Source organism: Onychomys torridus, chromosome 6, assembly GCF_903995425.1.
Source record: "Onychomys torridus chromosome 6, mOncTor1.1, whole genome shotgun sequence".
Lineage (NCBI taxonomy): Eukaryota > Metazoa > Chordata > Mammalia > Rodentia > Cricetidae > Onychomys > Onychomys torridus.
Window position 1 is genome coordinate 64065658 of NC_050448.1, and position 15376 is coordinate 64081033.

General features: G+C 40.7%; 1 pseudogene; it reads left to right on the plus strand.

Annotated features, from left to right (window-relative positions):
- Positions 1 to 13146: 13146 nt before the first annotated feature.
- LOC118586176 lies at positions 13147 to 15212 on the plus strand (annotated as a pseudogene).
- The last annotated feature ends 164 nt before the right edge of the window (positions 15213 to 15376 follow it).

Sequence of the window (15376 nt, forward strand, 5' to 3'; positions counted from 1 at the left end):
GCCTTGAACTCACAGAGATCCACCTGCCTCTGCCTCCCGAGTGCTGGAATTAAAGGCATGCACCACCACCACATGGCTCATAAATGAATTTAAAAAACAGAAACAGATCCAAACTGAAAACTTGGAAATGAAAATCTCCTGCATGGAAATGATCAACAGAGGAGTACATCCCAGAGTATTACCAATTGAAGACAAAACAGAAGAATTGGTACATGTATCCAAGAAAAATAAAAAATTTAAAGTATGAATGGGATATGGAAGTTACTTGGGACACCAGGTAAAAACCAAATTTAGGAGTCACATGCATAGAAGAACAGTGCTATGCAAAGGCACTGTGCGGTTCGGATGGAGAATGACGCCCACAGGCTTATGTTTTTAAACTACTGGTCCCCAGTCAGTGATGCTGTTTGGGAACTTATGGAGCTTTCAGAATGTGAAGCTTCGCTGGAGAAAGCAGATCACTGGGGATGGGCTTTTCACTCCACTTCCTCCTTCCCTGATTTCCATGTGCAGTTTCAGAGAAGGTCTTAGATGGCCACCTGCTACCATGTCTTCCTGCCATGATGGGTTCCCACTCTGGAACCATAAGCCAAGCTAAACACTTTCTTCTATAGGTTGCTTTTGGTGATGGCGTTTTATCACAGCTACAGAAAAGTAACTGACATAGGAGCAGGAAAGACTTTACAATCAAAGCAGAAATTTTCCCACATCTAGGAAAAGAAAAATTCATTCAAATACTAGAGGCAAATAGAAGCAGAAAAGAGACTCTCTGCATCATATTATGGTTAAAGTACGAAATCTACAGAACATAAGGAATGCATTGAGAACTGCAAGAGATGCCTTGAGAGCTGCAAGAGATGCATGCCAAGTCACACAGAGAGGCAGGCTACAAGAATAATCGCCAAGCTATAAATAGAAACTCTAAAAGTGAAAAAAGCTCGGATGGAAGTATTTCAAGTTCTGAAAAGCCGCTTCTTCCAGCCCAGAAAAATTATCTGCAACAATTAATTCCATGATACAAATTGGCTAAAGTCATTCAAGACCATCAGTGGAACGCTACAGAGGCTACAGAGAAGAACTAGCTTTTGCTGTTGTTGTTTGTGCGTTTTTGAGACAGGGTCTGACTATGTAGCTCTGGCTGGCTTTGAACTCACTATGCAGACCAGGTTGGCCTTGAACTCACAGAGATCTGCTTGCCTTTGCCTAAGAAAATAATTTTTTTTTTAGATTAAAAAGAATAATGAAGAGGCTACAGGGGAAAACATAAATAATGTTAGAAAAGTAGCTAACTGGAGCTGGAGAGATGGCTCAGAGGTTAAGAGCACTGACTGCTCTTCCAGAGGTCCTGAGTTCAATTCCCAGCAACCACGTGGAGGCTCACAACCGTCTGTAATGAGATCTGGCGCCCTCCTCTGTATACATAATAAATAAAAAAAAAGAGAGAGAGAAAAGTAGCTAACTGAGGAATAATAAAATAAGTATACAGAGTCAGCAAATGACAGAAACGAACACTTACCTTTGGTCAATAATTCTGACCATTAATGACCCCAAGACCCCAATGAAAAGATACAGGGATCTAGTGACACAGATCGGCAAGTAAAACGCTTGCTGCATAAGCCTGAGGATCTGAGTTTGATCCCTGAAATCCATATAAATGTGGGAAAGGAGAACCAATTCTACAAAAGTATCCTCCAGCCGCTACACATAAGCCTTGATGTACACACAAGCATGCATACATGCATGCACACACATATACATATACACGCAAGCACACTAATAATAATACATAAATTTTAAAAGAATTCCTTAAAGACATAGACTGGTACACTGGATCAAAGCCTGGAATCCATTTATTTGCTGCTCCAAGAAACACACCTCATCGTCGTCGGAGCCAGGCATCGCTGTGGTAAAGACAGACAAAGTGAAAGTTATTCCAAAGGGAACTAGGGGGAAAATGAGGCCTCACCATTCCAATGGCTGACAAGATGGACTTCAAATCAAAACTAATCAGAAGAGATAAATGATGTCACTTCACTCCGATTGAAGGAACAACACTCCAAGAAGACAATCCAATTTTAAACATATACATACAAAACACAAATGAAACCAATTTTATAAAACAAATACTCCCAAATGTCAAGTCACTGATTAAACCTATCTGAGTTAAATGACATCATATTTCAAATAGACATAAGAAATATCTACAGAAAGTTCCTTCTAAATCTAAAGGTGCAGAACACCTTTTTTTCCCCAGCAGCCCATGGAATTTCATCTAAGATAGGTCATACATGATGACACAAAGCTAGTTTAAAAAAAAATAGAAATATTGAAATAATTTCTTTTATTTTTGTCATAATATAATGGAATAAAGCTAGAAATCATCAAGAAAATCTACAGAAAATTTCACAAATTAGTGGAATTAAACAATATGCTATTGGATGGGCCACAAAAGAAATTAAGAAAGAAATCTTTAATACTCTTAAAATTTAATTAAAATGAAGGTACAGCATGCCAAAACTTATGGGATACAATCAAACAGCCCTGAGAGGGAAGTTCAAAAATTAGGAAGACTCGAAATAATGACTCAGTGATGTATCTTACAGTCTTAAACACCCAAAATAATGACTCAGTGATATATCTTACAGTCTTGAACACCCGAAAGAAGAACAAAAGCAGAACTCACAATAAGTAACTAACATCAGAGCAGAACTTAATAAAATAGGAAAAAATAGCCGGGTGGTGGTGGTGGTGGTGGCGGCGGCGGCAGCGGCGGCACACGCCTTTAATTCCAGCACAGGGGAGACAGAGCCAGGCAGAGCTCTGTGAGTTCGAGGCCAGCCTGGTCTGTACAGAGCGAGTTCCAGGAAAGGCTCCAAAGTTACACAGAGAAACCCTGTCTTGAAGAAACAAAGAAAGAAGAAAAAGAGTAAAGTTCTAGCTGAGAAAACACTACACAGTTGGGTAGGAAGACAGAAGTCAAGCTGGACTGAGCTGGCATCATCCTCTCTGCCAACTAGCTGGTGTCAGTCCACAGGGGGACACAGAAGGAGACAGCACTCTCACTGGCACAGTCAGCCATCCTAGCCCTGAGACATTCTTTCACCAGTATTAGGGCCGACTTCTTTAGAGAGACAGCGTGGGCTGAAGCTGAGCAACCCTCCAGGACACCGTGCTAGACTGGGACTGCCCAGACACCCAGCCTTGTGGACTGAGCCATTGCTGGATTCTGGGTCTTTCCGGTGTGAGAGGAACATTGTCGGGCCACCTAGATTGCATCCTATAAGCCAGTCTACTAATATATCATTTCTATCTATCGATCGATCAATCTACCTCTCCATATATCTATCGGTTCTGTTCCTTCAGAGAACCCTGACTAATACAGACAAGAGCTTAGATTCCAGAGGGCAACTTACTACTGTTGTTTCACAAAACTGAAATGGCACAAAACTGCCTTCCAAATGTTTATGTTTATAATCACATCCAAATGCTACTCAGTCCTAGTTTGAGAAGCTTCTCTTTGAAATGAATGGCAGTGAGTGCAGAGACTCACCGTTGCTCAAAGTGCTAAGAATAAATAGCAAATCGAATACTCCGTCTAAACAGGACGCTGTACTACTCCTGTAAGCCTCAGCAAACATCTTAGAGGAAGGGGTAGAAAGATGTAAGAGCTGAGAGATAGGGAGAAGGACATGGTATTCCTCACTAAGATCGTGATCTCACAGCATCTGTGGCAACTGCACAAGATTGGAGCTGTCAGTGGTCAACCATCTATTGGAGGAGTGTCTAAAGGGGAAACTATTTTGTGAACCATTAGTGACTAATAGATTTAGGGGAACACAATAGTCATTGTCATCAGTGGCACATCCACTGATGAGTCCACCAGGTTCCTCTGGGTAGTTTAAAAAAAAAAAGAGTGACACACACCTCCCCAGTTATAAAATGAAATAAAAATAGCTGAGGTCAAGGTATTCAAAAGATGTCTGATGAAACACTATAAAATCATCAAAATGATAGAAGTTATACATGTCTTTTAATAATAACTGAGTATTAGTGGTCTCAATTCCCCCAAAAAAGATGTATTATTGTTGTTGTTGGCTCCAAGAATCAATGGCAAGCATTGCATTAGGGTAAAAAGATGGAAAATGGAATTCTAAGCAAAAGGAACTAAGAAGCAGGAGTAGTTACTTTAATTTCCAACAAAATAAAAGTCAAAATAAAACTACTCAGAAGAGATAAGTAGGGTAATTTTGTACTCATTAAAGGAAAAACCCACCTATAAGATATTACAATCCTAAGCATACATGCACCAACCACAGGGACACCCAAATTTGTAAAAGAAACATAATTAGATCTAAAACAACAGATTGCCCCCAACACAGTGATAGTGAGTGGTTTTAATGCCTTACCCTCAACAATCGGCAGATAATCCAGAAAAATTACTACAAACTCTGTTAAAAGACACCATAAATCAAATAGACCTAACATATCCTACCTGCACCATAGCCAAACTCCAAGCCCAGCTGCCTGTACATCTTACACCAGGACTCACACCCAACATGCTGTGTCCACACCAGACATACCACCAACCCAAGAAGTCCACATGCACAAATCTCATCACAAAAATAAAAACAGTACAAAGGATCAAGAAAAATACCCCCCTTATAACAACACAAAGACTAATTATTAATTACAAATGCTTGGCCAATAGCTTTGGCTTGTTACCTACTAGCTCTTACAACTTGAATTAACCTGTATTTCTTATCTATAGTCTATCACATGGCAGTATCTTTTTTCAGCATGGCAAGTTCATCTCCTGCTTCCTCTGAGTCTGGTGGCTCTGCCCTGCTTCTTCCCCATGCTCTCTTTTTATCTGCAAGTCCTGCCTATCCTCTACCTGCCTAGCTATTGACCATTTAGCTTTTTATTAAATCAATCTGAGTGAAAAATCTTCACAGTGTACAAAAGGATTATTTCACAACAGGTATGAAAGTTTCAAAGAAAAAATTTAGTAAGTTTAGTTTATTTTTAAATTCTATTTAGGCCAAGCGTGGTAGTAGTATATATCTTTGATACTAGTACTCAGCAGGCAGAGGCAGGCAGACATCTATGAGAAAACAGAAATGTAAATGTAGGCAAAATGAAATGATGAGGATTATCTAGGATCTGGAAACCAAGCTTTTTAATAGTATAGAAATACTAATGAGAACTCAAACTGAAATGAAGTTGGAATTGAAAAACTCAAAAACTCGATTAGAAAATTCAGGAGGAAGCCTTGAATGTAGAATGGATTAAGTAGAAAATATACTGTCAAGACTCAAAGATAAAGAAGAGGAGCTAGGACTTACAAGCAAAGAATGAAAAAAATATACTTCAGGGCTTAGCAAGCACAAAGCCCTGGGTTCAGTCCTCAGCTCTGGCAAAAAAAATATGTATTTCAATAAAAACCAGAAAGAAACATTCAAGAGCTGTAGGACACCATGCAATAACCAAATCTTTGAATTATGTGAACAGATGAAGAAGAAACCTAAGCCAATGGCACAGACCAGATCTTCAGCAAGATTATAGAAGAAAAGTCCCCCAAACTAAGGAAAGACACATTCTTACAGATACAAGAAGCATACAGAATATCAAATAGACAAGATCAGATACAAAACTCCCCACCGCCTATAAGTTAAAACAATAAGCATACAGAACAAGAGAAAAAAAATAAGTCACATATAAAGGAAAACTCATCAAACAACAGCAGATTTCTCAGTGAAAACTTTGGAAGACAGAAGAGCCAGGAGCAATGTACTCCAAGTTCTACAAGACCATGGATGCCAACCTAGACTACTGGTCTCTACAAAACTATGTGCCAAAGTTGAAGGAGAAAGGAAAATGTTCCGTGATATAAAAACCCTAAAAGAAGGACTGGAGAGAAGTTTCAATTCCCAGCACCTGCATGGCTGCTCACAACCATCTGTAACTCTAGTTCCAGGGGAATCTGAGGCCCTCTTCTGGTCTCTTTGAGTACTGCATGCATGTGGTACAGAGACATATGCAGGCAAAATACCTGTACACATAAAATAAAAATAAATACATCTTTTTTTCTTAATTCTAAGAGAATTCATGTCCACCAAATCAGCCCTACAGATAAGACCGAAAGGAATACTTCTAACTGAACAGGGTGAAAACATACTCATGAGGCTGCGGAAAATAAACGAAATTGAACACAGAGTCTGACTCAGAACACAGACAGAAAAAAGAAGAGGACTGCAATCAACACACATCTTTCAATAAAAACATTAAATGTTAATAGCCTCACTTCTCCAATCAAAAGACACAGGCTAGCTGAATGGTTTAAGACACAGAATCCATCCTTCTGTTGTATAATAATAATAATAAACCTTATCTTGGCTTTAAAGAAAGGCATAATCTTAAATAAAGGAATGGGAAAAATTTTTCAATCAAAGGAGACAAGCGGGCAAATAGATATGCTATTGTGATTTCTGACAAAATAGAATTCAAACTAAAATAAATCAGGAGAGATTTTTTTAAGACACTTCATTCTAATTAAGGAAATAATTGATCAAGGGGACATTGCAATCCTAAACATATATGGGCCAAACACTGGTGTACCTAAAAGCAGACCACTAGAATTAAAGATTCAGATTAACATTCAACCCATTAATACAATACTAGGCTATTTCAACATCCCACTGTCTCCAAAAGATAAGTCATCTGGACAAAGAATACTGATAGAAACATCAGAACTAAATGACATCACACATCAAATGGACTTCCATCTAAATACCAAAGAATAGGCATTCTATTCAGCAGCTCATGGAAGTGTCTCTAGAACAGACCATATTATATGACAAAACAAATCTTAACCAATTCAGAAAAACTGAAATAACTCTCTATATCTTATCTGGTCATAATGCAGTGAAACTTAAAATCAACACCAAATAAATTCTTTTTACAAACTCATTGAGATTAAAGAATTAGCTAATGAATGAATGAAAAAGAAATCAAGATATAAAAGTTTATGGAACTAAATGAAAATGAAAACACAACACACAGAACTCCTGAGACACATTAAAAGCAATTCTATGAGGGACAGTTATAGCCTACAAGAAAAAAATCAGAAAAAAAACCCAGAAAAGTATTGTTTCTTCATTTTCATTTCATTAGTTTTAGCCTGCTCCAACATACTATATATACAGCTCAACTCTTGTTGAGAATATATTGTATATGCAACTTGGATTCAACGCTTGTTGAGAATATATTGTGTATGTAACTTGGATCCAACTCTTGTTTAAAATCCAGGTCTACTAGGAAAACCTTGTTTTAAACAGCAGCCCTGTGGCTTGCCTTAGCCATGTGAGGAGAGGAGGGGAGGGGAAGGAAAAAGGAGAGAGGGGAACCAGGTGAGGTAGCCAAGGGGCCAAAGGTTAAAAAAGAAGGGAGGGGCAAAATAGCTGAATCATATAGGGAGGGCAGCCCACCCCTGGGCTGGAGAGTTTAGAGTAGAGGTAACAGGTAGGGACTGAGGATGCCTGTGGAACCTGGTGGCCAGGTCTGCTTTGATATGTTCAATAGGCACCTCAGCCACTTGTCCCAGGGTTTGAGACTTCACATAGCCCAAATTTTGATGAAATCTCTGTCTATACTTTTGGGGTGTTGTTTGTTCTTGTGCTTTCAGTATTTTACAACACACACACACACACACACACACACACACACACACACACACCAAAAACAAACAAACAAAAAGCAACCTTCCACCCTCACCCCACTGAAACAAAAACAAGCCTGTTTAGTGTTTAGAGTCTGCTTAGTGTTGCTTGATGTTTATGCTTGTTTTCAAGGCTGACCACTTGCTAATTCTGTCTCTCAGTGGTTGTTAATTGCCAGCAGCTCTTGTAGGGCTGGGTTCTGTAAGATTTCCCCTTTCCACACAGCATTTCTATTGATGTTACTATTCTTCAGGTATTGTTTTGGCAGCCATATTGTTAAAATTTAGGTTCCCTGTCATTTCTGGGAGACATGGCATCACTGCAGACTTCCTTATCCTCTGGCTCTTACAATCTTTCTGTGCCCTCTTCTACAATGTCAGTTCTGAGCCTGGAACGCTGACATTTTATCTACAACAATAAGAGAAGTTTAGCAAAGAAGATTCAAATAGGAAAGGAAGAATTAAAATATCCTTATTTGAAGATGATATGATTCTATCCTTAAGAGATCTTAAAGACATCAACCAGAAACTCCTACAGCTAATAAACACATTTAGCAAGGTAGCAAGTTTCAAAATTAACACGTAAGAATTAGTAGCCTTCCTATATATAAAAGAAAAACATACTGAGAAAGAAATCAGAGAAACAATACCATTCATAATAATCTCAAAAGATCTTCTCTAAATCTAATCAAGGAAGTAAAAGACTTGTGAAATAAAAACTTTAGGACATTGAAGAAAGAAACATAGGAAGATATAAGAATATGGGCTGGGCGGTGGTGGCGCACGCCTTTAATCCCAGCACTCAGGAGGCAGAAGCAGGCAGATCTCTGAGTTCGAGGCCAGCCTGGTCTACAGAGTGAGATCCAGGAAAGATGCAAAGCTACACAGAGAAACTTTGTCTAAAAAAAAAAAAAAAAAAAAAAAGAATATGGAAAGATCTCCTCCATAGGTCTGATCACAAATTGTAAAAATGACCAGCCTACCAAAAACAATCTACTGATTCAACACAATCCTCACCAAAATTCTAATGCAATTCTTCATAGAAATTGAAAAAAAAATATTCTAAATTTCTTATGGAAACATGACATCCCCAGGAGAGCCAAAACAATTACAATTAATTCTGAACAACAAATCTGTAGTCATACAATCTCAGATACCAAGTTATACTGCAGAGTTATAGCAATAAAAATAGCATGGTATTGGTATGAAAACAGACTCATTGTTTGATGGAATATGATTGAGAAGTCATGTGTAAGCCCACGTTCCTATTACCACCTGATTTTTGAAAAAGTAGCCAGCAATACACATTGGAGAAAAGACAGCATCTTCAACAAGTGGTTCTGGTCAAACTGGATATCTCCAATTAGAATGAAACTCAATTCTTATCTCTCACTCTACACAAAACTTTAATGGATCAAGGACCTCAATACAAGTTCTATACCCTGAATCTAATCAAGGAGAAAGGAGGGAATAGACTTGAGTTCATTAGCTCAAGAAATGACTCTCTGGATGGGAGCTTGACAGCACAGTAGTAAGACTAACAAGTAAGGAGGCTGGAGAAATGACTCCGTGGCTACCAGCTCTGGCTGCTTTTCCAGAGGACCCAGCACCCATGTGGTGGCTCTCAGAACATGTCAATTCCAGTTCCAGGGGATCTGATATCCTCTGCTGGTGGGCCCAAGGTATACCCATGGCTGATACACAGAAAATAAAAATAAATAAACCTTTAAAAGTGATTTTAAAATTCAGTCCCAAGAATAAATGAGACTGAATGAAATAAAAGATTTCTGTACAGCAAAGGACACCATCATTTGATTGGAGGTGAATCTTACAGAATGGAAACAAATGTAACAGGGTTAGTATCTAGAACATACAAAGAACCACAACAGTAATAACAAACCCTAACATCAAGAAAACAACCAACCAACTAAAACTGAGACATGGAACTGGATACTTCCCAAGAGTGCTCACAGGAAGAACACAAATGGCTTATAAATGTGTTTTAAAATGTAAACATCTTTTGTTGGTGGTGATATTTTACTCTTTTGGGGGGCCCACCATCCAGCTCCCAAATAAATCACACACGGAGGCTTATTCTTAATTATGAGTGCCCAGCCTTAGCTTAGCTTATTTCTTGCCAGCTTTACTTAACTTTAAATTACCCTGTCTCTCTATTGCCTCTGGGCTTTTCCTTTTCTATTCCTGTATATCTTTCTTTGTTTCTTACTCTGTGGCTTGCTGGTTGTGTAGCTGGGTGGCTGACCCCTGATGGCCTCCTCCTTCTCTGCCTACTTCTTCCTTTTCCTTTCAGATTTCTCCCTCTATATGTTCTCTCTGCCTGCCAGCCCCTCCTATCCTTTCTCCTGCCTCTCTATTGACCATTCAGTTCTTCATTAGACCATCAGGGGTTTCAGACAGGCACAGTAACACAGCTTCACAGAATTAAACAAATGCAACATAAATAAAAGTAGCACACCTTAAAATAACATTCTACTACAATCTTTAGCCATCATTGAAATGCTATTTAAAATGACTCTGGCTTCATCTTACCCCAGTCAGAAAGGCTGGGGTCATCCAGCAAACAAGTATGTGAAGAGAAGAGAACTTGGTTTTTTGTTTGCTTTTTTGTTTTTTGGAGACAGTGGCTTTTTTTGTTTGTTTTGTTGTTTTGTGTTGTGTTGTGTTGTGTTATGGTGTGGTGGTGGTGGTGTGTGTGTGTGTGTGTGTCCCTGGCTGTTCTAGAACTTGGAGATCCACCTGCCTCTGCCTACTGCGTGCTAGGATTAAAGGTGTGCGCCACCACGCCCAGCAAGGAGAGCTATTATACTCTGTTGGTGGGAAAGTTAGTATGGAAATTTGTATGGAGCTTTCTCAGAAATCTAAGAGCTGAACTAATTTATCACCCAGTTTTAACACTCCTGGGTACTCGCTCAAAGGATTTCTTACCTTATCCCAGAGATACTGGCACATTCATAATGAATGTTGCCCTATTCACAATATCAAGAAAATGAAATTAGCTTAGAAGTCCATCAACCAATGAATGAATAATGAAAATGTAGCAAAAAATACAGTGCCATTTTATTCAGCCCAACAGAAAAAAAAATGAAAACATGCAATTTTCAGAAAAAGGGCTAGAAGTGAATAATACATCAGGTAAGGTAACTCAGACTTAGAAAAACACCACATGTTCGCTCGCATGTGCAGATTTTAGCTTCTAGCTTTGATATGTGTGCATTTTTAAAAATGACAGAGTAAGTGTACATCCCGTGAAGCAGAAAGGGGACCATGAAAAGGGGAACAGTGTCTTCAGTTGGAGAAGGTAGAAGAATGCACGTGATTGTTGGGGTGGGGAGATTGGGAGGAATGGCAACCAAACTAGCGTTGTATGAAAAAGCCATAAAGAAATGATGCATAATAAGTAATAAAAAAATTAAGTTCAAACAGAGGTACTTCACGTAAGTGAACAAAGCTGCTCTCAGTAGCCAAAGACTGTAAACAAAAATTCCAGGGCCAGAGGTGGGCTATTCTTCAATGGGTTATAGATCAGGAGGCTCCTAAACCTCCCCCCAAACAACACAGGCAAATTGCCACCACTGTGGGTGACTAGATAGTTCTGGTGATGGCCTCCTACTGCTGATGGCATCACATGCCTTGGTTGTAAGACATGGAGAGCTCAAGCTGGAACTGAGCTGAAAATCTCCACTCTGCTTGCCAGCCATTCACAGTGCCAGGTGGTTCCACGCAGGCTGCGGGGGAAGAATCACCATCAAGTCAGCTGTGGACCCTTTGTGCTATAATACGGACCAGCCAGTGAGGTATCCCCACTGGTGTGATAGTGGCAAGTCTGTTAATGGGGGTAACCGACGTTTTATGTGAATCCAACAGCTGGAGAGGTCCTTGGACTTTGAGGGGAAGCTACTGTGGTTGTTTTTGCTAAGTGGACATGAGGTGCTATCAAATTACCTTCTTAGTTAACGATATTTATGGCCACGGGGATTCCTGCTAATGTTAACTTTCAACAGAGAAGCTTCATTATGCAGTGGCAATTTCAGAGACTCAGAACTGGTCAAAGTGCTCAGAATAAGGGATTGTTGCCAGCTCAGGAAGAAATGGGACATCTGTGTCACCCCCCCTCCAAGACTCAGGACTATCACTAACAATCAGAAAGTTCGTAAGGATCAGAAAGAACGGAAGCCCATAAGAAGAGGAAGAATACTTTGGAACGCTGACTTTCAGGTACGACGTGGCTGTTGAGCTCTGGAATTCATAGCAATCAACAACCTGTCATGGAGTGTGAGGGCCAACTGGGTCTTAGCCCTCCTGAGGATCTAGGTGCCGTCAATGGTTGATAGGAGGAGAGACATCTTTTCATTGATGTAACGCTGGTAAGGTACCCATGCTTCTAAAAACAACCCCCACCCATCCTCCTTTATGTGACGCCAGTGTAACCCATTGATTTGTATTTCATACAAATAAGAATAAAAAGACAAGGCATGAAAGTAGAATAGGGACTGGGTGGGAGAGGAGGCGCCGGAACAGAAGTGTAATGGGAAAAGAGCACTAACGGGGTCTGCACAGGAACGAAATACACTGCACAAGTATGCAGTGTCACAATGAAACCCATCGATAGGTCTAATTAATATGCAGTCATGAAACATAAGACAAAATAATAATGAACAAATGAGGAATACAAAAACACAAACACTACAAAATGTTCTAAAAGTCAGGAATTATACTTTTCAATAACTTCTAAACACTAATGTTTCCAATCATCGGTTGGTTCCCAGTCAAAAGACATAGGCTGGAGGAAAAGGAAGTGGGTGGGGTAGGAGATCGTGGGACTCAGAGCTCAAGAGCTGAAGGGTTTTGTTGTGTGTTTTTTGTGTGTGTGATTTTAAGATGGTTCAGGAGCTGCCCAGAGGAGCTAGAGATCCAGCCAAGAGCCAGAAGCCATGCTGCGCAGAGCAACCCATCCTGACACCTGTCCTCTGCACTACCAGCAAGGCTGCGGGCCCCCTCCATACCAGCAACAGCTCGCTGCAAGAGAGGAGGGTTTCTTAGCCACAGTAAAAGGTTGTGAACCGATGAAACTACATCCCCTTAAAAAGACAGCCCATCTGTCGGGGCGGTGGTGGCGCACGCCTTTAATCCCAGCGCTCGGGAGGCAGAGCCAGGTGGATCTCTGTGAGTTCAAGGCCAGCCTGGTCTACAGAGCAAGTTCCAGGACAGCCTCTAAAGCTACACAGAGAAACCCTGTCTCGAAAAACCAAAAAAAAAAAAAAAAAAAAAAAAAGACAGCCCACCACCAGAGCTATATAGGTTGTTGACAAACTTATACTGGGTTTATATGCACGTATATTGGATACAAAGCACAGACTCACAGCTGACTGCTTTGCCCTTTGATTGACAATTGCAAAGTTTGACAAAGAATGGCCTTTGTCAACAAACTCAAAGTCAAGCGACAGCGATTGTACAGAATATGTGAAGATATCCGCCAGATTATGAGCCACGGTTTACCCCTCCCTCCTCTCCACTCCCTGGTGGCCAGTGTAGAGACTACAAGGTGGAGATATCTGTGGTGGTATAAAAATATCAAAAGGTAGATTATTGAATCTATAAAAAGAAAAAAAGAGAGAATATGAATAAGATAAAAAGGTCAATCATTGAATCTGCTTTTTAAAAGGAGCTACTAGTTTTAAACAGGATAAGTAAAGAAATTTTTTGTCTGAGTTTACCAAATGTTACTGGACTGGACATTGTTAATATATATGTAACAAAGTTTTTTTTGTCTGAATCTGGCAAATGTTAACGGACTAGACATTGTTAATGTAATTCTTGACTACATATATTGTATATGCTTATTGGATATAATTTTTCTTGTATTGGTTATAAGCTTTTTAAATTTTTAGACAAAAAAAAGGGGAAATGTGGTGGTATTGTGTTCCCCAAAATATTGTGCACCCTAATAAACTTATCTGGGGTCAGAGAACAGAACAGCCACTAGATACAGAGGCTAGAAAATGATGGCACTCACACCTTTAATCCTAGCCTTCTGGAGGCATGGATCTCTGTGAGTTCAAGGCCACACTGGAAATAGCCAAGCATGGAGACTCACGCCTTTAATCCCAGGGAGTGATGACAGAAGCAGAAAGGTATATAAGGTGTGAAGACCAGAAACTAGCAGCATTTGGCTGGTTAAGCTTTCAGGCTTCTAGCAGCAGTTCAGCTGAGATCTATTCGGATACGAGGACACAGAGGCTTCCAGTCTGACGAAACAAGATCAGCTGAGGAATTGGCCAGGTGAGGCGGCTGTGGCTTGTTCTACTTCTCTGATCTTCCAGCATTCACCCCAATAACTGGCCTCAGGTTTGATTTTATATTAATAAGACCATTTAAGATTCCTGCTACAGATATCCATCCTGAAGGACTCGGCCACTGTGGCCTTCTGAGATACAATCTCACGAGAAGGTATTAAATAAGTGTGAGTGCCATGATGTACCTACCACTTGTCACCCTCACTAGGGAAGACTGGAGAAGTTCAAGGCTCTGAGAATAACTCCATTAATGAGGATGTCAAGGCTGCTCAGGATCGCCATGTGAAACATCCCATCTGTGGCTGTGTAGGAGACAGCCTACTTTACCTTCCGACACATTCTCAATCTATATCGGTGGAACAGGTCTGTACCAGGTGCTTGGGGAAAGACACACAGGTACAGAGCTCAGAACAGGTCCGTGAGGTGGCCTCAGTAGTGGCTCCATCCATGGTGAGACACTGGACCTCACTGGCTCTGGTCACACCAGGCAGGCACTTGCTGTTTGAGCCAAGGCCTTTGGATTCCATGCCGTATTTTTGACCCCTACTTGCAGGGTAGGATAGGGTGGTCCCTGAGCAACTCACAGGACTGGCTGCATGTATCAGAGCAACTGCATTGCCTTGTACTGCACTCTGAAGAAGAATAACCATGTCAGCGACTTCACTATCGAGACAAGGCAAAGTATTCCTGGTGAACAGGTGGCCTGGTGGATGAGAAAGCCTCAGCTCAGACCTTCAGAGAGGGAAGAACACCAGGGGCAGCTCTCCGTGTGCATGAATCTGGGCCCACGTACATGAATAGCTTCACTCAGGGTCAGTTGAAAGATACACCAAACCTCACCTGCATGCCACAAATGTCCTGCTACAGTGAACAAGCATCTCTAGGGATGAGAGAGGCAGCTGCCACTGAGATCCACGGAGCAATTACAGGTCACATCAAGCTTACCAAACTGTGTTGACAAAGAACTCTCGGTTACTTCAGCCCCTTGGCCAGTCATAGACCAGCAAGCAGTTCATACCAGTGGCACACACACCTCACTTCCTGCAGCCATGGGTTCCAGTGACTCAGTAACACACCCTTCCCAAGCTGCCTCTCCAAAACAGCCCACAAGACACAACTGAGAACACCCCAAGGAGCAATGGCAAAGAATGCCAGAAGAATGTATGCAAGAATTCATGTAAGCTTGGCAAAAGGGACAGTGGAAAACAGATGAACTAAGAGCTCCTACCCAGAGAAGCGTCTCTCACATCTGAGCAGCACACTAAGGAGGCAGCTGGTTGTGAGTTCAGGAAAACCTCCTGATGATGGGGAGGGGAAGAAGGGAAAAAAAAGTATGAAGTTTCAT